This window comes from Lissotriton helveticus, assembly GCF_964261635.1.
Source record: "Lissotriton helveticus chromosome 1_1 unlocalized genomic scaffold, aLisHel1.1 SUPER_1_unloc_61, whole genome shotgun sequence".
Taxonomy (NCBI): domain Eukaryota; kingdom Metazoa; phylum Chordata; class Amphibia; order Caudata; family Salamandridae; genus Lissotriton; species Lissotriton helveticus.
Genome location: NW_027611705.1, coordinates 471,514 through 496,009, shown reverse-complemented (window position 1 = coordinate 496,009; position 24,496 = coordinate 471,514). Strand labels below are relative to the sequence as shown.

At 48.7% G+C, this 24,496-nt stretch overlaps 1 long non-coding RNA gene across 1 annotated transcript in view; it reads right to left on the bottom strand.

Annotated features, from left to right (window-relative positions):
* LOC144806310 (uncharacterized) overlaps positions 1–18,625 on the bottom strand; it is a 71,753-nt gene extending 53,128 nt beyond the window's left edge. Inside the window, exon 1 of the long non-coding RNA XR_013605759.1 lies at positions 18,461–18,625. This is a non-coding gene — a long non-coding RNA (uncharacterized LOC144806310). The remainder of the gene's footprint in view (positions 1–18,460) is intronic.
* Between the last annotated feature and the right edge of the window lie 5,871 nt (positions 18,626–24,496).

Below are 24,496 nucleotides of genomic sequence, written 5' to 3'. Positions count from 1 at the left end.
GTTACCTCATGCCCTGCCAGTAACAGTGTACTATTCCCACAACCCACTTATCCCCCCAATGCAAACGAAGGCCTCAGCAAGTTCAGACCTCCTCATCTTAAGCTGGAATGTTGCAAGGTTGTACTCTAAACTGGTTAGTGGAAACATGAATCTTATTAACATCTGTTTAGAGGCCCTGTTGCACACCCAGTAGCTATCAGCGCCTTTAACAAACTCAGTGGAGCCATTCAATCCTTGCTGTCTAAAACATTTGTACAGTACTGCGCGAACCTAGATGGTTCAATTGTCAACAGGAAGCTCCTCAAGGCCCTATCTCAAAGCCCTAGGTGTAATGATTTGGTCAAGTCCTTACGGTTGACATTTAAGCAGACTATTGCGAAAAGGAAGGAACAGTTATTAGGTGAGCCCTGGGATGTGCTCATTAATGCTGCCAGCTTAAATATTGGGAATATATTTTGGACTACTATTAAAGAGTTATGATCAATGGGACAACCGTTATTTGCCATCAGCTGCAACATAATGAGCGCTACCTGGGAAAGTCAATTCCAATTTCATTTTATTTATGATTTTGGAACTCCGAAGAGGTCCACATAAAAGTAGAACAATATAAAATATACTTTCCATAACAATCGAGTATACAGTACAGAAATGACATTTTAAGGATATTGATTGGAAACTCTAAAAGGATCTTAACATCCGTAAAAAATTGATTAATATATATTTAAAAAACTTTTTTTTTAAATTAAAGATTCTGGAGCAGAACGTTTCATTTGGTGGATTATAAATGGCGTCTATAAATGCGGTGGCAGACAAAATATTTAGTTGTAAGTAAATTGGTCTCAACCACTTACGCCGATGTAAAAATAAAGCCGGAAAAACAAAAAATACATGGATAATAACATCCTGGATTGAATTATTGCAAAAATTACACACAGCTGAAGAACCATACCAACTGGACATAACATTATTCAAAGGAATAAGATCCAGGCTCAATAAAAGCCAAAAATGGCGTACTCCATGAGGGAGATTCCAAATGATATAGGGTTGTGCTTTTTTTATCAGACAAGAGTCAAAGGCCTTAACTACACCTTTCTTTAAAATGCTAGCCTTTCTATCCATGGTAAAGCTTACTTTCCAGGAAGCCAGTTTCAAAATGGACTTCAACTGATATGGGGATAGAGAGAAGAGTACAGATTCATCTAATTGAAGTAGATCAACCGTCGTTCTAAAATTTTTTATGATTAAAGAATGCTCTTTCAGAGTTCCTAATAGTTCTTTCTGAATAAGAAATCTTAATGTACCGCATTCTCCCTTTGCAAGACTTAGAACCCAACGCACTATCCCTGCAAGGCCCTGAACCCAACTGCTACGTAAACCAAATTCTAGCCTAAGGGCGGCCACGGAACAGCCGGAGTTAACACAGAGTAAACTCCGCAAAATCTTGCCTTCAGTTGTATTTAGGAAGCCCCACTTTCCCAGGTCAAGTATTTCAGTGCCATACAGTAAGGAAGCTGGAATTTTAACACGAAAAACCTCTAATAAAAAGGAAGATCTATAAAAAGAGATGAAACTTTTGCCTTGAGCTATTGGTTTCCACGTATTATTTGCTATATGAGCCTTATCACTTAGATTTCCACATATAATTTTTCCTAGGAAGACATAGGATTTTACCACTTCCAATTTTTGCCCACCTACAAACCAGGCAACACTTCCATGTTTCGACTTTTCCCTTCCTGCAATACACATTACTTTACTTTTTGACACATTTATCTTTAGGTGGTGGATCTCTGCATATTCGTGTAATGCCTGCAGACGATTATTTAATCCCCTCGGTGTTAAATCCAGGATTAATATATCGTCTGCGTAAAGTAAACAAGCAATCGATTTACCCCCCCAATAGAGGGGCAATACCTTCACAGGAAGACAGGGCATAGGGGTGGTCAGATATATATAGGGAAAATAATAAAGGGGCCAATAAACACCCTTGTTTTAAACCATTTGCTGTGGTAATAGCTTGGGATAGACCTCTTTCCCCTCCCATCAGGCCTCAACACCAAGTATCAGAGTGGAGGGCCCGAACTAGCTCCAGGAGGGTAGACGGCATGCCAAGATCCGCTAGTTTCCGCCACAGCAAAGGACGATCTACTTTATCAAATGCTGTGGAGAAATCTATGAAGGCTGCATAAATTCTCCCTCCTCGGACCTTAATGTATTTTTCTGTTAAAACTTGCAATGCCGTTAGGTTGTCTAAAGTTCCATGCTTTCGCCTAAACCCAGTCTGTTCAATGGGTAGAATTTCACCCATGACCACCCAATCATTAATTAGCTTCAAAAGGCATTTGGCGAAAACTTTACCTATGGCGCCCAGAAGGGCAATTTGTCGATAGTTATGTGGAGCTTCACGGTCACCCTTCTTAAAGAGGGGGACTAATAATCTCCCCTTCCAGGAAGAGAGAACTGTTTTGCGTGAGAAACAATAGCTAAACACCAGGAAGAGAATTTTGCTCCACATTTCACTATTTTGTTTTAAGACCGAGATTTGAAGCTCATCCGGACCCATAGCACCAGAGGCACGCAAACCCTTTATGGCCAATTCGATGTCTTTTTCAGAAGGCGGACCATATGGTGAGCAATCCACCTTTTGCTCTGCTACAGCCGTCTACCGTTCCATTACTAGCGTACAAGTTCTCTATGAAGCCAAACCACGTATGCTCTTCAATGGCTATTGGGAGTGGTCTAGATCTTGCTCCACAACCTTCCCCAATAAGGGACCAAAGTTTTCTTACTTGACCTTTGAAAACAGATTCCCGTAATTTAATCCATAAAGTATCTTCCCTCTCTTTTTTCAACCTAGCCTTTGCCCTACTTCTCCTTCTTTTTAGTAATACTATTCTATGGTATCTTTCGAGCGAATAAATCAAGTATTGTTCCCTTATTAACTTATTTATTTCAGTGTTAAGTAAACGAAGAGATCTAGGGATTATTTCGGTATTTCTTTTTTGGTTTGTTTTTTTTGCAATAGAGATCACCATATTCAAAAAGTCATCGAAACATTCTATTTCAGGCCCGTTCCAGTTAACCAAATTTTCCACAGTAGCCTCTAGAATGCTCTCCAAACCCCTGATTGACCTAATATCCCAATGGCATCTCCCGGAGTTCTTTCCAAAGCCGACCAATTCACTGTTTAATGACCATGGGTCCGTCTTAGATGGATTAAGATTTACAGTGATGGTTAATATTTTATGGTTGCTATATGATGTATTTGAGACCATAGGATCTTTCAAAAGGGAGAAGGAGGAACTTCCCACTATCACATAGTCGAAGATGGATTTACTATTATTAGATTTGTGGGTTAAGTTAGCCGGTGTATCTGAGGATAACCTTCCATTTGCTACAATACCTTCTATTTCGGTCAATTCCTCAAGAAGCAGTTTCCCTCTCTTATTTGTCCTGATATTGTCCGGAAAAAGGGCTTGAGGAATCTGCAAAGATTCCTCTTTGTCTTTATTTCTAAACATCTCCAGGCTAAGGTTGGAGATTTTACAATTAAAATCCCCTAGCAAAATTATATGAGGGGTAGCTTCTGCAGCAATTATTTTCTTTATATAGGCAAAGACCTTTTTTAAAAGTGCATTATAGCAGGCATCTGGAGGAATATAGGCGTTTAACAAATGCAGTGGTTTACAGTTTTGATCATTGTCGAAATTAGACAGTGTTATTGCCTGGAAAAGATTGCTAGGGTCTAAGTAGTGAGCAAAATCCCATTTTATCTTATTAGACTGCAAGCAAGCCACCCCGCCCCTTGCATGGCCTCTCCTAGAGGGAGTAGCTCTTCCAGCTAGCAAAAAATAATCTTTACCCGCAACTAATTTCTCTACACACCAAGTCTCTTGGAGACAGATCACATTGGCATCTAATGTATGTAAAAATTGTAGCTTTTCTAGGCTATTCTGTATTCCAGCAGCATTCCAAGATAGAATTTTTAGGTCATTGTTAGCAATGGGGATGCTGTTTAGGATTATTATTAGATCTACTTGACACAGGCAGCCAATTCCATTGGAGGCTCTCAGAGACATTCCGTTGGGATGACAGGGAAAGGGGATTTATATATGTCACCTGTCGTACATTTTTTGAGATACAGATTTTTAAGTCTTCAGTATTGAGAAGACAATCTCTACTACCTGAGACTGCCTGAAGTAGCAGGGGCTTATTAACGAGACTTCTCCTTCGTGATTTTTCTAAGAAAGGAGTGACATCAATTCCCTTACTTTGTAGCCCTTCTGACCATTGAAGGATATGATTTACAATGATTTTTGAATAAAACCTTAACCCCGCTATATGTCCAACTTCTGGTTTCAAAAGGGAAACCAAGTCCATATCACTACTTTGGATAAGTTTCAGACTTTCGATCTTCGAAAAACATTTAAAGGAGCGAGGACCTATTTAATAAGAGATTCGTATCAAACAAAGGGAAAAAGTCTAGATGAAGAGTATCTATACTTTCACTTTCATGGACATCATTAGACGTTTTTGGAACGTCTTTTTTCCCCAATCATATCAGAGAATGAGTTAGCCAGGGGATTAAGTGCAACAGATATTTGACTGGTTGGATTCAATTGCCCAGTGTGGTAACAATTATATACAATAGAGAAAGTAAAAATCCTTGGGTATGTCGACGGCGTTTCGATCTATGTAACTTTAGACAAAGTTACATAGATCGAAACGCCGTCGACATACCCAAGGATTTTTACTTTCTCTATTGTATATAATTGTTTTTTAACCTTGATGTTGTTGTGTGACAGTCCGTTCACTTTGTTCACTTTTGTCACGTCCTGCACCGTACTATTCACTTGAGCACCTGAAATACAGTATAAGTATAAATATTTATGTATATCCAAAAAAGAATAGATCAAAATAAATAACTTTTTCTACCTATACCTACAGTCTTTGCTCCCTAGCGTTTATTGAATACTCGCTAACCATACCTGTCCTCTAGGACCTAATCAGGCCAAAAACTGAACCATTGTGACTGAAAAAGCATCATTCTACCCCAGGTTCTACTAAGTGGGGTTCCCTTGTTCATAAAAAACATAAAAATAGGAAATAGCTCATCGGACCGTTTTCCAGAATCTACCAGAATTTTTTCTTCTTGATCAGGCTTATATACGCAATCATCTACTGGAGCTTTTGATGGAATTTCAAGTATATTCCTCAATATCACTACTGTGTCCTTTCGTTCAATTAGCTGAGAATTACCATCATATACAATTTGGACTGAATCTTGAAAAACATTCTCAACTTATTCACGTCCACCGTGACTTTCTTTGCTTTCAGTTCTATTGGGGTCAACTCATTGCCTGGACTAGATTCCTTACCCTCTTTTCTATTCAATAATACCTTTAAAATGTGGGTTACGGTTTCTAACACACAGTCTGAACCACCAACGAATTTTTCTAATAACCCTAAAATAGAGGAAAGCAAGTGTTCTAAAGATGATAAAGAATTAGAGACAGGTTTATCCTGCCCGGTAGATTGATTAAGGTGAAAATCAGTGATATTAAAATCAGGACTCATGGAGATATTTGATTCCGATATTAAATAATGGGATTTATTAGAGGGAGTACTACTGTATAGTTGAAGTCCTGAGTGAGCTATTGCTGCTGGGGTATTTACTAATTCAGGGATCTTACTTGTATCATAGGAAATATATCTCTTGCAAAGTTCTATATCTAAATCAGGGAGAGTGAAGTCATTACTACGAGCCTCCACCAACGGGGGAGGCCCAAGAGGTTATTTTAAGATTCTATTGGGGGGAAGTAGGGATCTGTGCACAGTTACCTCCGCTGTTTTAAGGGTCGAGCCTAAGGGGCCATGGGGGGGCAGAAGACTGTTGTTATTTTTATTTTTATCCCCAATAGACTGCACTAACTGGCCCGACGGTTTCAATAGGTCTTGGGGCCCTCCCTCCCCAGCAGAAAGGGTAAGCATCATTATAATCCGCGTTACGCGTTTTATCAGAACTTTCCCGTACCATCTCACGGTCTATCTGCGGTTACCCCCGCAATCCTTTACAATCAGTGTCATGATTAGGGGTGTCCATAGATAGAGGGAGTACAGATTCGTATTGGTAAAGAGCCAGGTCTTCAAGGCCTTACGGAATGAGTTTCCAGAATCAAAATATAAAGAGGAAGGGAGTTCAACAAATTGTCCGCAGCAAGCGAAAAGGACACCCTCCCCCCCATCTAGATTTTCTTGAATCTAGGCACAGTCACCAAATTCTTGCTGGAAGATCTTAACTGCTTACCAGGGACATATCTCCGAAACAATTTTTTAATGCCTTCTGATCTCTTATAAAAGGTCTTGCGCACCAAACACAGGGCTTTAAACTCAATTCTCCGGCCCAAAGGAAGCCAAGGAAGGCTCTTGATGGTAGCCGCAACAGAGTGGAATTTAGGAAGGCCCATCACCAGCCTGGCAGCAGCATTCTGCACAAGTTGGAGTCGGTGTAGGAGACCCTTGTTTATCCCTACATAAAGGGCATTGCAGCAATCCAATCTGGACAGCACAAGGGCCACCACTGCCTGTTTCCGCGTGGGGTGGAGAAATTGACATATCTTTCTGAGAGTTCTTTTCATTCCGAAGCAGGTGGAGACTTCTATTTATTTGGGGGCCCAAGGAGAGGGAGGTATCAACTATGATGCCTTGATTTTTGGCACTGAGGCCAGGGCGAGGGCACGATCCAAGCATATCTGGCCTCCAGGCCCTGGACCAAATTTCCTGATTGTCTCCAAAAATTTAAATCTCAGTTTTATCCCCATTGAGTCTTAGCTAGTTCTTTACCATCCATGCAGCTACCGCCTGCATGCAGCTTGTAAAATTTGCTGCTGAAGCTTCAACACTCTCAGTGATGCTAATCATGATTTGAGTGTCATCAGCATAGGATAACAGTTCTAGGCCAAAAGATCTTACAACCCTGGCAAGCAGGGCAACATAAAGGTTAAAAGGGTGGGACTCAATGAGGATCCCTGGGGAACTCCGCAGAACAGCCGTTTAGGAGCAGAAAGGAATTGACCCATCGTAACTCTTTGAGCCTGTTCCGTAAGAAAAGATGTAAGCAAATTAAGGGCGGAGCACTCAACCCCTATTTCCCGGAGCCTCCCAGCCAATCTAAGGGGAGAGATAGTATCGAGGCTGCCGTTAGGTCCAGAAGGGTCAGTAAGGTGGTGTAACTTGCGTCGACCTGTTGTCGAATGTTGTTAAAAACAACGGTTTACGCCGTCTCGGTACTGTGCTCACTTCTGAACCCATGTTGCGAGCCATCGAGCAACTGATGATCCTCCAGATAGGTGCTAAGATGGAGGTTCAGGTGTATCTCCAAGATTTTAGCTGGGACAGGCAACAGGAAATTGAACTGTAGTTCTTTAGTTCTGCCGGATCCAGAGAGGGCTTCTTTAAGAGAGGTTTAACCACGGCCGTTTTCCAGGCAGTGGCATACTGGCCAGAAGTAATAACGGCATTAAGAACTACGGTCAAAGTAGGAACAATAGCCTCCATTCCTAGTTTCAGGATCTTCAGGGGACAGGGCTCCATAGGGGAGCCAGATCTAATTCCCCCTACCATCCGCTCCGTGTCTTCTTGAAGTATAGGGGGAAAGACGCTCAAGGGGCAATCCTTTGGAGGAGCTTCCAGAGAATCTGACAGACGATCGGCCTTTGACCCTCCGACTTTGGATATCTCCAGGGAAAAATATATGTGCTTGATTTTGTCAGTATAAAAGCATGCCCTTTTATCACATAGCTCCTGGGAGACCTCGGTGTTGGCAGAGGCCGAGGGGGCTAGGAGGGAATTAATCACAATGAAGAGTTCCCTGTGGGATTTAATGGATTCCGTCATCTTGGAATAGTAGATAACCTTTTCCTCATTAATAGCTAACCTATATTCCTTCAATCTGAGTTTATGCAGGTCCCTTTCGGCTGGGATAAGCTCACAGCGCCATATTTTTTCCTGCTGTCGGGATACCTGCCTACGGTTTCTCAACCTTTCGGTGAACCAGGGTGCTGAAGGGCGTTTTCTGGCCACATAATGCTCCAGAGCTGCCAAGAGCCAGTTGGAAAAATCATCATAGATTGAGTTAACAACCAGGTGGGGGAGACAGCAATAATTACTAAGCTTAATTAGAAGACCCTCCTTATTTATGCGGCTACGGTTTCTCTTCATCTCCACCCTGTTCTTAAAATTGGGACCTGGGTGGGATTCTGCAATTCGCAGAAAAAATGGAATGGCGTAATGATCAGACCAAGAGAGTGGGATGGGATCATTCACCTCCATCCTCGGATCGTTAGAGAAGATCACGTCCAGAATGTGTCCGCCGTATGAGAGGTGCTCCTCACCAGCTGAGGAAGGCCACAGGAGTCCATAGTTCCCAGGAAAACCTGCGTTTTAGAGCACAGAGTTTTCTCCAAATGGAAGTTAAAATCACCCAAAAGAGTGACAGTGGATCTAGCCAAATAAGGCTCAATCCGATTGCTGAAGTCCTGATTAAACATTCCACTGGGTCCGGGAGGCCGGTAGCTAACCCGTGGCAAGGTTACAAGGAAACAGCAGTGGAAACCTTGGGGTTAGCAATCGAAAATTGGTAGGAGGGATCAGTAAATTATCTGGCGATCAAAAATGCAATAAACAAACAATGCTTTCTCCTGTCACATACAAATGATCTAGCAGAATATGCGTCAAGAAGAGGGCCACCCGGGTTGGCAACATCATACATTGGGCATAAGATCCAGTCCTACCTTAGCCAAGCGCTGGGAAGGAACGCACTTAAAAACATTATATGGGAGAGGGGCGTGGCCAACTGCAGAGCATGGCGGCAGCTTGAAGAGCGAGCTCCTCCAGGCAAACCGGCCCGCGTTCACAATCCGTACATTGATCCGACTTTTTTCCAGCTCGAAGGAGCGACATCGGCTTGGGGACCCAAGCGGCACAGCCTAATCCGATCCCGGCAGTGACTGGACGCCGGGAACTGATCCATCCTGAGGCGGTGTGCAGAGGCCTGCGCCTGCCTGGCCGCACCGACCTAAAGTGACGAGAGAACCCGGGCGGAAGTTCACCCTCCTTGGCCCGGGCGCTGTGCGTGCGGCCGGCCGGCCAGCCACCACTGAACTTTGTCGCGCGAGGTGCTGGAGCGCGCCACCTGTCCAGCGTCGACCCCTGCGTGTACCGAGGGGACTGTGAGGAGCGAGATTGGCTGCGGATGCCGTCCAGAGGCAGCGCAACTGCCGGCGGGGACGAGGGTCTCCCTGGTCCTCAGGCGGCGCCATACTGAAAGACGCAGGGGACCGGACACGCCATGCATGCTGCGGGGTAAGGCACCTTGATCCAGGACCCCTGCCCTCCACCCGCGCTGTAACCGACCAGAGTCGCAAAGCACATTAACGAAGAGACGGGTCTCAGCCCCATTATCCTAGCGTGGGAGAGGCTCCGTGTGAATGCTTCCATAGAGGTACCCGGCGCATAAGACATTCTGTTGCGTAGCCGATCCCGCTCTGGCGGAGCTGCGCTAACACGCGGAGGACGACTGGCATACTCCGCAGGGTGCCCCTTGTGCAGCACTACAGCAGCGCAGCAGTTAGTAGCGCTACGAAGAGCGCGGAGGACAGGAGTGAAGACGCAATAAACCGCGACAGAGCGACTTAACAGCAGGCGTACTGGTCATCACGGCCGCTGGCTGCGCCGCGCCTAGGCCCTGTGGGGGGGGGGGGGGGGGTGCGGAGCCCCCTTGGATCCAGTGGGTCGCACAATTGACTGTCTGGCGACCGGGAATAACACGCACCTCCAAGGCCGAAAACGGACACTACAGCCGAATACAACTACGTCCGCCACCTGCGCAACAACATGGCGGGTAAGGGCACAAGGAGTGCGTCGACCCAAGCGAAGCTTGATAAATTTGCATACAGTCAGCATGGACAATCACAAAGTGGCGGCCGCCACTCGACTGGAACGGCTCTAGAAACAGGCGGAACTCCGAAGGTGACCCTGGAGGACGTAATGAAAACTCTCACCGAAGTCCGGACGACAGTGGGCTCCATCTCCTCCGAGGTGACACTGCTCCGGGCAGACTTCAAGAAAATGGCGGAAAGAGTGTCCCAAGTGGAGGTAGTTACGAAGTCGCTCATTGAGGACACCTCGGACCTGCAAGTAGCCATGGAGCGCATGGAAAGAGTCACTAAACAGTTACAGGAGAAGCTCGACGATCAGGAAGGGCGTTCCCGAAGAAACTACGTCCGCATCCTGGGCCTGCCGGAATCGGAGGGTAAAGCTGCAATGGATCTATACGTTGAGGAGCTAATCAAAACCCAGCTGAAACCTAAAGGCTTATCGCACTTCTTTTCTGTAGAAAGAGCACACTGTGTTCCAGGTGGGGCGGCTAAGCCGGGCGCTAACCCTAGACCAGTGCTGGCCAGACTGTTCAACTTTAGGGATAGAGACGCAATCCTGCAGGCAGCGAGGGTCTCCCCACCTGTGAAAATTCAGAACTCAACTCTAGCCTTTTTCCCGGACTACACGGCTGAGGTGGCTAGGCGCAGGAAATCATTCACGGAAGTAAAGAAGACACTGCGAGAAAAGGGCCTGCCATACTCAATGCTTTTCCCCGCCAAATTGCGCATCGTGGCTGAAGGAAAAACATGGTTCTTTGACACACCGGAGGTGGCCAGGGAATGGCTTGATGGATGGAGACAGGAGGGCCAACCCCAGCGCCCACACAGGGACAGACACCACCAGCGCAACGGAGGGCAGACAGATCATCCGTCCGGAGGCCCCGCGAACGGGGAGGGTGCAGCAGGTCTGGAATCGGATCTTGAAAGGGACCCACTTGACTCTGGACAACCTGTTAGGGGCTGATTTAAGTGGGTTGCATGAAGGACAGCATGTTTACAACCCTTGGGACCTTGGAGCTGATGGAGCTGAGTAGGACGGGCAATGGCCGGTGCCTGTAGGGGTCTCACCAACCCCACAAGCAAGTAAGATGAACGGGGATGGGATTAAGCACTCTGCCAAGTTGGGGAAGCGGGCAGGAGTTCGTCCGTGGTGCAGGGAAGCAGGGAGGGGGCGGGGGGGGGGGGGGGGGGGAAGTTGTAATGTTATGGTTAATGTTCTCAGTCATCGTTACTTCAGTAGGAACCACCGTGCTACTACAAGCCATACACTCATGGTACTCTAGCACAAGTCATTGCATATATGTTCCACCCCAATTCCACACATCAGTAACACTAGACGTACACCTAAATGGCCCGACAGAATAAAGATATACCCGCTGAGGGCGGCCCGCCGATGACACAGTGGTACCCCCCCTAAAACTGCTTACGTGGAATGTTAGAGGCCTAGGGGACAAAATTAAAAGGGGGTTGGTCATTCAGACCATCAAACGCCACGGGCCTGACTTGGTGATGTTGCAGGAAACGCACCTGGCTGGGACTACATGCAAAGCACTAGACAGACGAGGGTACATCATGGCGGCACACGCGGAATTCCCTACAGGGTCCAGGGGCACTGGGATACTCCTCAAAAAGACCTCCTCCTTTATGGTTGAGAGCCGTAAGACAGACGATCAGGGTCGATTTGCGGCGCTGTCTGGCCAGTGGGAAGGGAGACCCCTCAACGTGGTGTCAGTGTACATCCCCCCGGCGCTGCACTCTACGGCGCTGCCGGCGTTGGGTCAATTTCTCATTAATCTCCCAGAGGGTGACATGATCATTGGGGGAGACTTCAATGCCATAACGGACCCCTTGCAAGACACCTTTCCCGTACGGGAACGCCAGAGAGGGACTGCCACGCTTCCTGGTTTTCTGACGGCGCTAGGCCTCACAGATGTTTGGCGCCAATTGCACCCCACAACGACTCAATACACGCACTACTCCTCTACTCACAACAGTCTCTCACACATGGACTACTTTTTCTTTTTGGGGGTGGGACTGGGATCAGTCGACAAAATAGAAATCCTACCCAGAGGTATATCTGACCACGCCCCACTGTCCCTCCACATTACGACTAAAGAGAAGAAGCGCGCCAGACTCTATCCAATTTACCCCAATTATTTAACAGTCCCCGGAATCAAGAAAAAGCTCAAAACGGCCACAACGGATTACTTTACAGAAAATGCGGGGACGGTTTCCTCACCTTCAGTGCTCTGGGAGGCCTACAAAACAGTCCTGCGCGGCGCAGCCATAGCGGCTATTACGGGACACAAACAAGACTCCAGAAGTGAACTCGCTCAGCTAGAATTGGCGCTTCACACTGCAACCGCCGCTCACATGTCAAACCCTACCCCCGACACCACACATACGCTACATCTCAGACAACAGCAACACCTGGCCCATCTCACATCGGTTACTAAAGGACACTTAGCAAGCACCGCACACAGGATATATGATGTGGGCGATAAAGCAGGGAAGATGCTGGCCTGGTTAGACAAGCGGTATTCAGAGACTCTACGCACAGGATGGTCAGCTGCTGACACACCCTGAACAAATAGTACGCACCCTGGCACGCCACTATCAGGATATATACACGCCAATCCGGGTTGTTACAGAACAGGAGGCGTTGGCATCCCTCGACAACATTGCTGTCCCTGCGCTTTCACAGGATGCACAACAGGAACTAGACACTGATTAAGAGAGTGTGAACAGGGCAGAACTCCCTCTGGATCAGCGCATAGCCACGATAGTAGCCATTCCTAAGCCGGCCAAAGCGCCGACGGAGTGCGCCTCGTACCGACCCATCTCTTTGCTTAACGTGGAAGCAAAGATCCTGGCGAAACTCCTGGCGAGACGCCTGACCAAACACCTGCATACCCTCATACACCCAGACCAATCGGGGTTCATGCCGCATAGAAGCACAGCACTGAACCTGCGGAGGGTCCATGGAGTCCTGGCACGAGCACATCTCCTCTCCGAGCAGGCTGTCATCCTGTCCCTTAACGCCAAAATGGCCTTCGATCTGGTGGAGTGGGAGTATCTATTTGCTGTCCTTACACGTATGGGCTTCGAACCGAAATATATCACATGGGTACGGCTACTGTATAAGTCGCCAATGGCGCAGGTGGTAGCGAACGCCCACATTTCGCCGGCCTTCCCCCTAGGGCACGGGACCAGACAAGGGTGCACGCTGTCGCCCCTGCTTTTCGCACTAGTGCTGGAGCCACTGGCTGTCCTGCTCAGAGCAACACCACTGTTTAGAGGCATCGCCTGGGAGGAGGGGTGGGAGGATAAAGTCTCCCTGTATGCAGATGACATGCTGATCTACATGGCTAATCCCAATGAGGGTATTCCTGCCCTGCTGTCCCTGTGCGACGAGCACGGAAAAGCGTCGGGTTACACCCTAAACTGGTCCAAATCCATAATATTCATACTTAAAGGCCCGGAGCCGTTATTGCGGGATGACTGCCCCCTGCAATTAGCAACCGGCTCATTCAAATAGTTAGGTATTTTCGTCACCTCTAATGCGGCGGACTTTTACACCGAGAACTTGGTACCACCACTGGCACGTCTACGTGCTGATGTTAAGTACTGGGCTACCCTGCCGCTCACCCTCCTTGGACGAGCAGCATCATTTAAAATGATGGCGCTCCCTACATTTCTCTACGTGTTAGAAAATGCCCCTTATGTGGTGACTCCACGCTACTTCCAGCAGGTAGCTGCATTGGTGTCTGCTCTGCTGTGGAATAACGGCCCAGCCCGTATAGCACATGACAAATTAGTGAAGAGCTGGTACGAAGGGGGGATTGCGTTACCCAATCTTCAATTGTACTATTGGGCGTCACAACTTAAGATAATTAATCACTGGATCCATGTCCCACGGGAGGACCCCGCATACAAGGCGGACTGGTCACAGTTGGGAACGGACGGCATGCTCTCAGTGTTGTACAATCCTTCACAGGTTCGGAAATTGATTGGCCCGACGTTCCATACAGCGACCCTATGGCACACAGCACAAACTAGGCTGGAAAGGGAAGATTACCAAAATGACACCGTTATGGGACGCGAACTCACTAGGAAACCTAAGATCCAGCAAAGGTTTCGCACGATGGGACCAAATAGGGATTTCAGTGGTAGGAGACCTTTGGGACAAGGGATCGGTGGTACGGTTTAGGACCCACTGAGACGTTCAGATATGTGCAAATCCGGCACGCACTACTACGCGCAATTCCACCCGACACCACACTTCCAGAATCGTCACCACTAGAAGATAGGTTATTGACAGACTTTATGGAACAAAAGGCAACCTCTCTCACATACAAAAAGCTGGTTAACAACCTGACAGACCCTACGCAGAAACTTAGGGAGAGGTGGATGGGGGAACTAGGTGACATAGACGACACAGATTGGAACGAGGCGCTTGCGTCTCCTAGAGAAGTAGGAATCTTGGCTAGGTTCAGGTTAGTACAACTGAAGATTCTACAATGCACATATTACACCAGGACGCTTCTACACAAGATACAGCGGGCACCACACCCTTTCTGCCTGAGGGGATGCGGGGAGGAGGGAACGCTACTCCACACACTATGGGACTGCCCACTAATCCAGAACGTTTGGAGACAAATCATGCGCACAGTCTCTCAAACCCTTGAAATATCACTCCTGCCTGAACCCCGTAAATGCCTCTTGAACATTTGGGACCCCACAGACCTGAACAGGTATGGACAATTATGGGTCACATTGGCTGTCACAGTGGCCAAAAGAGACATCGCACAAAAATGGGGTGCTCCAGAGTTGCATACAGTGAATGGCTGGATTAGAAATATGGACCTTCTAATGGTGAAGGAAAGGGCGGTGTACGTACTGCGGGCATGCCCCCGTAAATGGAACAAAGTGTGGATGCCGTGGAATAAATACAGGGGGGAGCCATGTGCACCCTTACCAGAGGACGATGATTTAGAGTCAGAAGAAGAAGATGACTAGAGGGGGCGAACCTGTATATTGAACTTTGGTTTGGTAGTGGGGTGAAACGAGAAAATGTTATTACCTTTGAAAATGTACTGACTATGTGCAATGGAAGATAACTACCTGTAAAAGGCTGCAACACTCTACTGAAGCGATGACGTTAGTTAGGTTCTGTAACTGTAAAAAAATGTATTTTTCTTTTTGTTTTCCTTATTCTTTTCCGTTACTTAAAACCTGCTAAGGACAGACTGTAATATGTGAATGGGCAGAATACGGACTGAACTAGGATATGGTGTATTAGTAAGTGAGATTTTGTACAAAATGGTTGCTCTTATTTCTCCCATGTCCATAGTGTGAAGATAAATACAGACGTTGAGCTGTTGTATATTTTATCAGTATCGCTGATACAAACTTGTACTGCTATGCAACTACTGATCGCAAATGTCAATGTAAATAACTTTTCTGCCTTCCTGACAATAAAGTTTTTCAAAAAAAAAAAAAAAAAACATTATATGGGCTAGACTAGTGCCCCTTCAAATTAAGGAACTAAATCCCGGATGGAAGTCCCTTGAACACAAAACAAGATGCAGACTCTGCAACTATAAACACGAATCTCTGTTACACATGATTTGCTGCTGCCCTGTGATGCTTCTCCCCCGTCAGACCCATTTAAAACAAATTTGGCTACGGCTCGGGGTTCGGACAGTAAAAGAAGCGGTGGCAGCACTTTTCTCTTGCTCTCTTCCAGCAGATTTGGCGAGGTTTGGGAAATATATGGCAGAGCTGCGAAAAGGGCTTGCGGAAGAAGACAGGTCATGCAATATGCAGTTAACTCCACAGAATAAGTAATATGTGCCCCCTTCAAATCAGATGGAGAAGGTATTACATTTTTACATTTTGGCCAAATATTACAAGAAACTTAGTAAGAAAGACGCATTGGCTGACCCTTGTGATGTCATCAATGGACAGACATAAATATTCACATATTTACCGTATTTTAATTGCCTCGAGACTGTTGTATATAAATGTTTTCTTTTATAAACCGCTGTTTTTTTAAAACCTTTTATAACTGGCATACAAGTAGTATTGCAAATGGTTTTAAGTAACTGTGCAAAATAAATAAAAAATTCATTCATTCATTCAATGCCAATAGCTTAAATTCTCGCAAATGCGAGACCTATTGCATTGCAAACGTTTTTGGGGAACTCTGGTCACCCTACAATAGCGTGAAAAAGCTGTGCCAGGACGAACTCCGGGCTCTCTTCCTCTCTCTCAAAGGCTGCTATCTATGTTGTCCCTCCCAGTGTCATATCTTAAACTGCAGTGATTGCTCAGCTTGAGAGGCACGAGGGTCTGCATCACCTGTGTCCTCTTGAAGTATCCTTGCTGACTAGGAGGGCGGTCTCTTCACAAAGACAGCGTGCGCCAATAAGAGGGAGTCACGAAGCTCCACAGACAGCGCGCGCCAATGAGGAGAGGGAGTTGCGAAGCTCCACAGACAGCGCGCGCCAATGAGAGGGCGTCGCGAAGCTCCACAGACAGCGCGTGCCAATGAGGAGAGGGAGTCGCGTAGCTCCAAGGACTGCGCGCGCCAATGAGGAGAGGGAGTCGCGAAGCTCCACAGACAGCGCGCGCCAATGAGAGGGAGATGCGAAGCTCCACAGAGAGCGCGCACCAACAGAGGGAGTCGCGAAGCTCCACAGACAGCGTGCGCCAATGAGAGGGAGATGCGAAGCTCCACAGAGAGCGCGCGCCAATGAGGAGAGGGAGTCGCGAAGCTCCACAGACAGCGCGCGCCAATGAGGAGAGGGAGTCGCGAAGCTCCAAGGACTGCGCGCACCAATGAGGAGAGGGAGTTGCGAAGCTCCACAGACAGCGTGCGGCAATGAGAGTGCGTTGCGAAGCTCCACAGACAGCGCGTGCCAATGAGGAGAGGGAGTCGCGAAGCTCCAAGGACTGCGCACGCCAATGAGGAGGGGGAGTCGCGAAGCTCCAAGGACTGCGCACGCCAATGAGGAGAGGGAGTTGCGAAGCTCCACAGACAGCGTGCGCCAATGAGGAGAGGGAGTTGCGAAGCTCCACAGACAGCGTGCGCCAATGAGGAGAGGGAGTCGCGAAGCTCCACAGACAGCGCGCGCCAATGAGAGGGCGTCGCGAAGCTCCACAGACAGCGCGCGCCAATGAGGAGAGGGAGTCGCGTAGCTCCAAGGACTGTGCGCGCCAATGAGGAGAGGGAGTTGCGAAGCTCACAGACAGCGCGCGCCAATGAGGAGAGGGAGTCGCGAAGCTCCACAGACAGCACGCGCCAATGAGGAGAGGGAGTCGCGAAGCTCCACAGACAGCGCGCGCCAATGAGGAGAGGGAGTCGCAAAGCTCCACAGACAGCACGTGCCAATGAGAGGGAGATGCGAAGCTCCACAGACAGCGCGCGCCAATGAGGAGAGGGAGTCGCGAAGCTCCACAGACAGCGCGGGCCAATGAGGAGAGGGAGTCACGAAGCTCCACAGACAGCGCGCGCCAATGAGGACAGGGAGTTGCGAAGCTCCACAGACAGCGCGCGCCAATGAGGACAGGGAGTCACGAAGCTCCACAGACAGCGCGCGCCAATGAGGACAGGGAGTTGCGAAGCTCCACAGACAGCGCGCGCCAATGAGGACAGGGAGTTGCGAAGCTCCACAGACAGCGCGCGCCAAAGAGAGGGAGATGTGAAGCTCCACAGACAGCGCGCGCCAAAGAGAGGGAGATGCGAAGCTCCACAGACAGCGCGCGCCAAAGAGAGGGAGATGTGAAGCTCCACAGACAGCGCGCGCCAATGAGGAGAGGGAGTCGCGAAGCTCCACAGACAGCGCGCGCCAATGAGGAGAGGGAGTCGCGAAGCTCCACAGACAGCGCGCGCCAAAGAGAGGGAGATGTGAAGCTCCACAGACAGCGCACGCCAAAGAGAGGGAGATGCGAAGCTCCACAGACAGCGCGCGCCAAAGAGAGGGAGATGCGAAGCTCCACAGACAGCAATTAGGACGCCTGGAGCGCGCTTGGAAGGGATGTGACGAAGGAAGACACAGAGGATTCCAGAATGCTCCTGATAAATACTTGAGGGACGAGAGGAGCGTTAAAGTAAACACGAACCGTACAGAAGCACAGAAATCATGACTCAGTCTTACGGTTAAAAAACCCAATGGGCCTTCGGCTCCCAGCGATGCCTGCATGTGACGCAGGTATGAAAAGAAAGGACTTCACTGAAAGAGAAGCCATGGCTCGAGCTTCGCGCGCAACGAGGCTGCTCCCGAAGCTGAACAGGGAGGGCTCAATGCGGCGCCCGCCCTTCCCACGGCCACTACTCGATACGGGAAAAACCATGTTTACAAGTCGGCAGAGTCGGTTTCCTGCGGTTCATGTTGTGCTTTCCTTTGGCTGATGGCGGTTGGAAGTGGCGGCAGTGGCGAGGCTCCAAACAAAATAGAACGAATAGAAACACGCCCCCTCCCCCCCAATGGACGAGCCGGGCCGAGGAGCTCTGCACTCACATCAATCTCCGCCTCGCGCTCCGTGTGTCTCATTCATCGTGTCACTGTCCTTCTTGTGTTTGTGTCCCTGCGAGGACACCGTCTCACCTGTCCTGGCGCTGAGCTGTCAGCTAACGAGCCACAGGTGTCGCCCTTTATTCCACGCTCCACCAGGGAAGAACGTGTCTGTCCTCAGCTCATTCGCAGTTCTTCATTTAAGGCACAATTTAATCCACGCTCCACCAGGGAAGACTGTGTCTGTCCTCAGCGCATGCGCAGTTCTCATCCACAGGCCCTCTTTAATCTGCGGTTGGCGCTATCTGTCCTCAGCGCATGCGCAGTTGTTCAACCACAGACCCTATGTAGTTCAGTCCCAGTGTTACACAAAGGCATCAGAAACCTCACCAGGGCTAGCGAGGGTGCCAGACCCACAGCAGGGACCACAGCACCCATATTAAACCCCAGGTGAGGTCATGAGATAGAAAGATTGAACACCTAATTATTGTATAGCTAAACATAAACAACAATCATTGGCATAGCCATTAGGTTTCTCCTTTGTGACCATATAAGTGTTTAGTTATCCAGCACAATATCCTTGGCGCAACAACATCAACTGTTGCATGGCTAAACACGTATAAGGTCCCAAAGGTGCGACCTATTGGCTATGCCAATGCTTGTTTTGATTGGTTCCTGTTTGTGCCTTTTAGAGATGCATGCTTCTGTTTCGTTCTCCTGTCTAACTACTTCCGCCTTTTGTTGATCTAGGTCACAGATACAAACATTCTCCCGGAGGCCGCAAAGTTTGGTCTATGGTGTGACCAAGGGCCGCACTGATGCCAGCGAGGTGTAAAGTCGAGGTAGAGAAACAATGCATGTATATCTAGTGGCTGCCTTTAATAATGAAGGTATTCCTAAAGTTAAAGGCTTAGTTACTTCCTTTTCCTAACTGCAATTAACCTTTAAATTAGTGTTTGTTGTATATGTACGTTTCTTTTTCATGTTAGTGCTGAGTCAAGTAAACGGCAGCCCAGTGCTGCTGCTGCCCAGGGCTCAGCATGTAAAGACCCGGAGGGCTTTATGCGGTTCCCGGGCCGTACTTTGAGTATCACTGATCTAGATCCTCCCTGGCAACCGCGCCAGCTACATATGTATTTCCATATTCTTCAAAAAGGGGTCAGGGTTGAGCCGAGGCCAGTGTATCTCCTTTGCTCTTGGTGGTCCCATGGGAGTAGCAGCTGCTCATTCTGCTAATCCGTCCTTAACTTTCCAGAAGGGTCAGAGCAGACAGACTAGCTGAGCCATTCTTGGTTACTGAGTGAGTCTGTTACATTTTTGCAACATTTCTTCAGCAAGTCTGTTTATTCCTAACGTATGGTGACAAGAGGATCAGATCAGATTCTTCCTGTTTCTCTTGCTAAGCCATAGCGCGTTCATTGGGGGGAGTGGGCGGGGTAGAGCTGGGGCTGCCCTTCAAGATGCTCACACCCTGCACAGCTCAAGAAGCTGCCCTGGCTTAACAAGAGAAACAGGAAGAATCAGAGAAACAGACACAGGTCCGACACACGATACCAGAGAGTACTAACTGAGAACATGCTTGTTCGCACAGTCTTTTTAAGCCAGAGTATTTTGATTGATTCAATGTATCGCTTTTAAAATTACTCTGAATGCTTCTAAGACAATCGCATTTTAAATTTAAAGCTTTTTGAAACAAATGTTTTTTTAAACTGAAATTGACTTGAATTCTTACTCACTGTGGGGAAGCCTGACCTACGTCGAACAGTAGAACGGGAGCTGGGCGGGGCAGGACCAGTGAGCACAGCTGAGAGGATTCGCCCTCGTGGGGAGCAAGGGACAGGTCAGCGCTCTAGTAGTTAATCAAAAGCCTACTTATGGTGCCCGCAGCACGGACGCGCAGCAGCACACTCCTGATGCGCTTAAGGCTAGCCCACCTGCGTCCGGACACGGTCAAGCGCAAGGAACCATACCGGATTCGTCCCAGAAAACAGTAAGCTCATCACATATGATAGAGCATTATTACTCTCATTGAGATACTCGGGTAGAGCCCATTGTGAGATGACTCTAGCGCCAACAAGCTTGATAGCGAAGAAGATGTCATGCCCTCTCTGCCGGACTAAGTTCAACTCAGGCAAGATTGAAGGGCCACTACAACTAGATAGGCCCACAAGGAATGAGAAATGGGAAATGGGACTTATTAACAGTAGAACCTTGCCAGCACACACCACAGAAATCATAATGCTAATAGAGAATGAAGAACTTGACATTCTCTTCGTTACTGAAATGTGGTTAAAAGACTGGTCCGCCCCTGGCATAATCCAAGGACTAACCCCCGATTTCCTTATCCAAAGGCAAGGCAGGATGGGAAAAAGGGGAGGCGGGGTAGCAATCATTTACAAAAACGACTATGAATGCATGATATCGTCCGTTGCCACCACCAACAGTGAAACTGTACAATTCAGCCTAAAACATCGGCTAATAACTCGTTTTCAGGCACACTGCTCTGTAGACCCCCAGGACCCCCCACTCCGTTCCTAGAGGAATTTCCCAGCTTAATAGCAGACATGGTGGCCAGCAAGAGCTCCATTACATTATTGGGGGACTTTACCTTCCATCTGGATGAACCTGATAATACCACAGCAGTTAGATTAATTCATGACATGGAGGCCATGCAACTGAAACAACTGATAAACACAAGCACCCATGTAAAGGGTACCATACTGGATGCCATTTTTAGGTCTCGCATACGCAGTGAGCATACGCTGCATAAGAGGACCTTTAGCCATTGCTCTGCTCTTTTTGGAAGCACATACTCGTGCTTCTGGCGGCATCCGCCTTGCGGGAGCAAGCAGGGGCGCGCCACAAGCACGAGTATGTGATTCAAAAAAGAGCTGATTGCGTGCACACGCACGCTGACATTCTAACGTGCCCCAAGTGCACGCATGCACTACTTGCATCTTCAAATGGCACTTGCTTTAACAAATCTCATCAAAGATCGCTCCTACCACTGATGCACGCACATCTACAGGGAGAATATTTGAATGTGCTTTACTTAATCAAAACCTGTTCATTAAACGATGGCTCCGTGGATGCGCAAGCATCAGCCAGAGCTCGCTTTGAGTACACTTTTGAATACTTAACAAAATGCCACTTAAGGACAGCCACCGCAGATACGCATGCATACATGAATATCTAGGACAACAACAAGCACCTGTAAAGAAACTAGTTTTTGCAAGCTTTTTTTGTACTCAGACTTTTGAAGATGACTGTCGGGAGTTTAGGTATTGTTGCAAGATTTGCTCCTGCTTCCGAGTAAACAACCAGAGAGGTCTCGTCCGTGGCAGAGATGCATTTTTAGAGTCTCAGAGTCCTCCAGTTCAATCTCTTTATTAGTTTAAAATGAGCAATAAACAGTTAGTGTAGACTCGTTCTAGGGTTCGCCTGGAACACGAGTCAGAATAGAATAAAATCATATCTCCTCAGAATTACAAATATGCATAGATGGTGCCTTCAGCATGCCAGTGCACAGCATTGATGCCATTTTTACATCCACTATTAGAGGGCATGATTCACTGTATTTTTCCACTGCCGCTCTGATCCTTGACACAAAAACATTTTTTAATAATTAGAAAGGAAACACCAGAGCAACACTACAAAAACAGTAGAAAACGATCTTGCACAGGCAACGTTTATTTGATTAAATGTATTAACCCTATTTTAAAATACAGTGTATAGCACTGTACCAAAGGAAACACCAGTGCAACACTAAACAAGCATTTGCATAGCCAATAGGTCTCGCTTTTGGAACATTATAAGTATTTAGTTATGCAGCACAATATCCTTGGTGCAACAGCATCAACTTATGCATGGCTAAACACTTATAAGGTCCCAAAGGCGAGACCTATTGGTTACACCAATGCTTGTTTCAAATGTCCCTAAGCTAGAAGTAGGGACCCCAACAGTGTGTGGCGTGCAGCAGTGTGTGGCATGCAGCAGTGTGAGTTGTGCGGTAGTGTGCAGCCTGCAGCAGTGTGTGGCGTGCAGCAGTGTGTGGCGTGCAGCAGTGTGTGGTGTGCAGCAGTATGTGGCATGCAGCAGTGTGTGGCATGCAGCAGTGTGCGGCGTGCAGCAGTGTGTGGCATGCAGCAGTGTGAGGCGGGCAGCAGTGTGAGTAATGCAGCAGTGTGTGGCGTGCAGCAGTGTGAATAATGCAGCAGTATGTGGCATGCAGCAGTGTGCGGCGTGCAGCAGTGTGTGGCATGCAGCAGTGTGAGGCGGGCAGCAGTGTGAGTAATGCAGCAGTATGTGGCATACAGCAGTGTGTGGCATGCAGCAGTGTGTGGCGTGCAGCAGTGTGTGGCATGCAGCAGTGTGTGGCGTGCAGCAGTGTGAGGCGTGCAGCAGTGTGAGGCGGGCAGCAGTGTGAGTAATGCAGCAGTATGTGGCATGCAGCAGTGTGTGGCATGCAGCAGTGTGTGGCGTGCAGCAGTGTGTGGCATGCAGCAGTGTGTGGCGTGCAGCAGTGTGTGGCATGCAGCAGTGTGTGGCGTGCAGCAGTGTGTGGCATGCAGCAGTGTGTGGCGTGCAGCAGTGTGTGGCATGCAGCAGTGTGTGGCGTGCAGCAGTGTGAGTAATGCAGCAGTGTGTGGCGTGCAGCAGTGTGTGGCATGCAGCAGTGTGTGGCGTGCAGCAGTGTGTGGCATGCAGCAGTGTGTGGCGTGCAGCAGTGTGTGGCATGCAGCAGTGTGTGGCATGCAGCAGTGTGTGGCGTGCAGCAGTGTGTGGCGTGCAGCAGTGTGTGGCATGCAGCAGTGTGAGGCGTGCAGCAGTGTGAGGCATGCAGCAGTGTGTGGCGTGCAGCAGTGTGTGGCGTGCAGCAGTGTGTGGCATGCAGCAGTGTGTGGCATGCAGCAGTGTGCAGCGTGCAGCAGTGTGTGGCGTGCAACAGTGTGTGGCGTGCAGCAGTGTGTGGCATGCAGCAGTGTGAGTTGTGCGGTAGTGTGCAGCCAGCAGCAGTGTGTGGCGTGCAGCAGTGTGTGGCGTGCAGCAGTGTGTGGCGTGCAGCAGTGTGTGGCATGCAGCAGTATGAGTAATGCAACAGTGTGCAGCGTGTAGCAGTGTGAGGCGTGCAGCAGTGTTAGGCGTGCAACAGTGTGAGTTGTGCGGTAGTGTGCAGCCTGCAGCAGTGTGCGGCGTGCAGCAGTGTGCGGCGTGCAGCAGTGTGTGGCATGCAGCAGTGTGTGGCGTGCAGCAGTGTGTGGCATGCAGCAGTGTGCAGCGTGCAGCAGTGTGTGGCATGCAGCAGTGTGCAGCGTGCAGCAGTGTGTGGCGTGCAGCAGTGTGAGGCGTGCAGCAGTGTGTGGCATGCAGCAGTGTGAGGCGTGCAGCAGTGTGAGGCATGCAGCAGTGTGAGGCATGCAGCAGTGTGTGGCGTGCAGCAGTGTGTGGCGTGCAGCAGTGTGTGGCATGCAGCAGTGTGTGGCATGCAGCAGTGTGCAGCGTGCAGCAGTGTGTAGCGTGCAACAGTGTGTGGCGTGCAGCAGTGTGTGGCATGCAGCAGTGTGAGTTGTGCGGTAGTGTGCAGCCTGCAGCAGTGTGTGGCGTGCAGCAGTGTGTGGCGTGCAGCAGTGTGTGGCGTGCAGCAGTATGTGGCATGCAGCAGTGTGTGGCATGCAGCAGTGTGCGGCGTGCAGCAGTGTGTGGCATGCAGCAGTGTGAGGCGGGCAGCAGTGTGAGTAATGCAGCAGTGTGTGGCGTGCAGCAGTGTGAGTAATGCAGCAGTATGTGGCATGCAGCAGTGTGCGGCGTGCAGCAGTGTGTGGCATGCAGCAGTGTGAGGCGGGCAGCAGTGTGAGTAATGCAGCAGTATGTGGCATGCAGCAGTGTGTGGCATGCAGCAGTGTGTGGCGTGCAGCAGTGTGTGGCATGCAGCAGTGTGTGGCGTGCAGCATTGTGAGGCGTGCAGCAGTGTGAGGCGGGCAGCAGTGTGAGTAATGCAGCAGTATGTGGCATGCAGCAGTGTTTGGCATGCAGCAGTGTGTG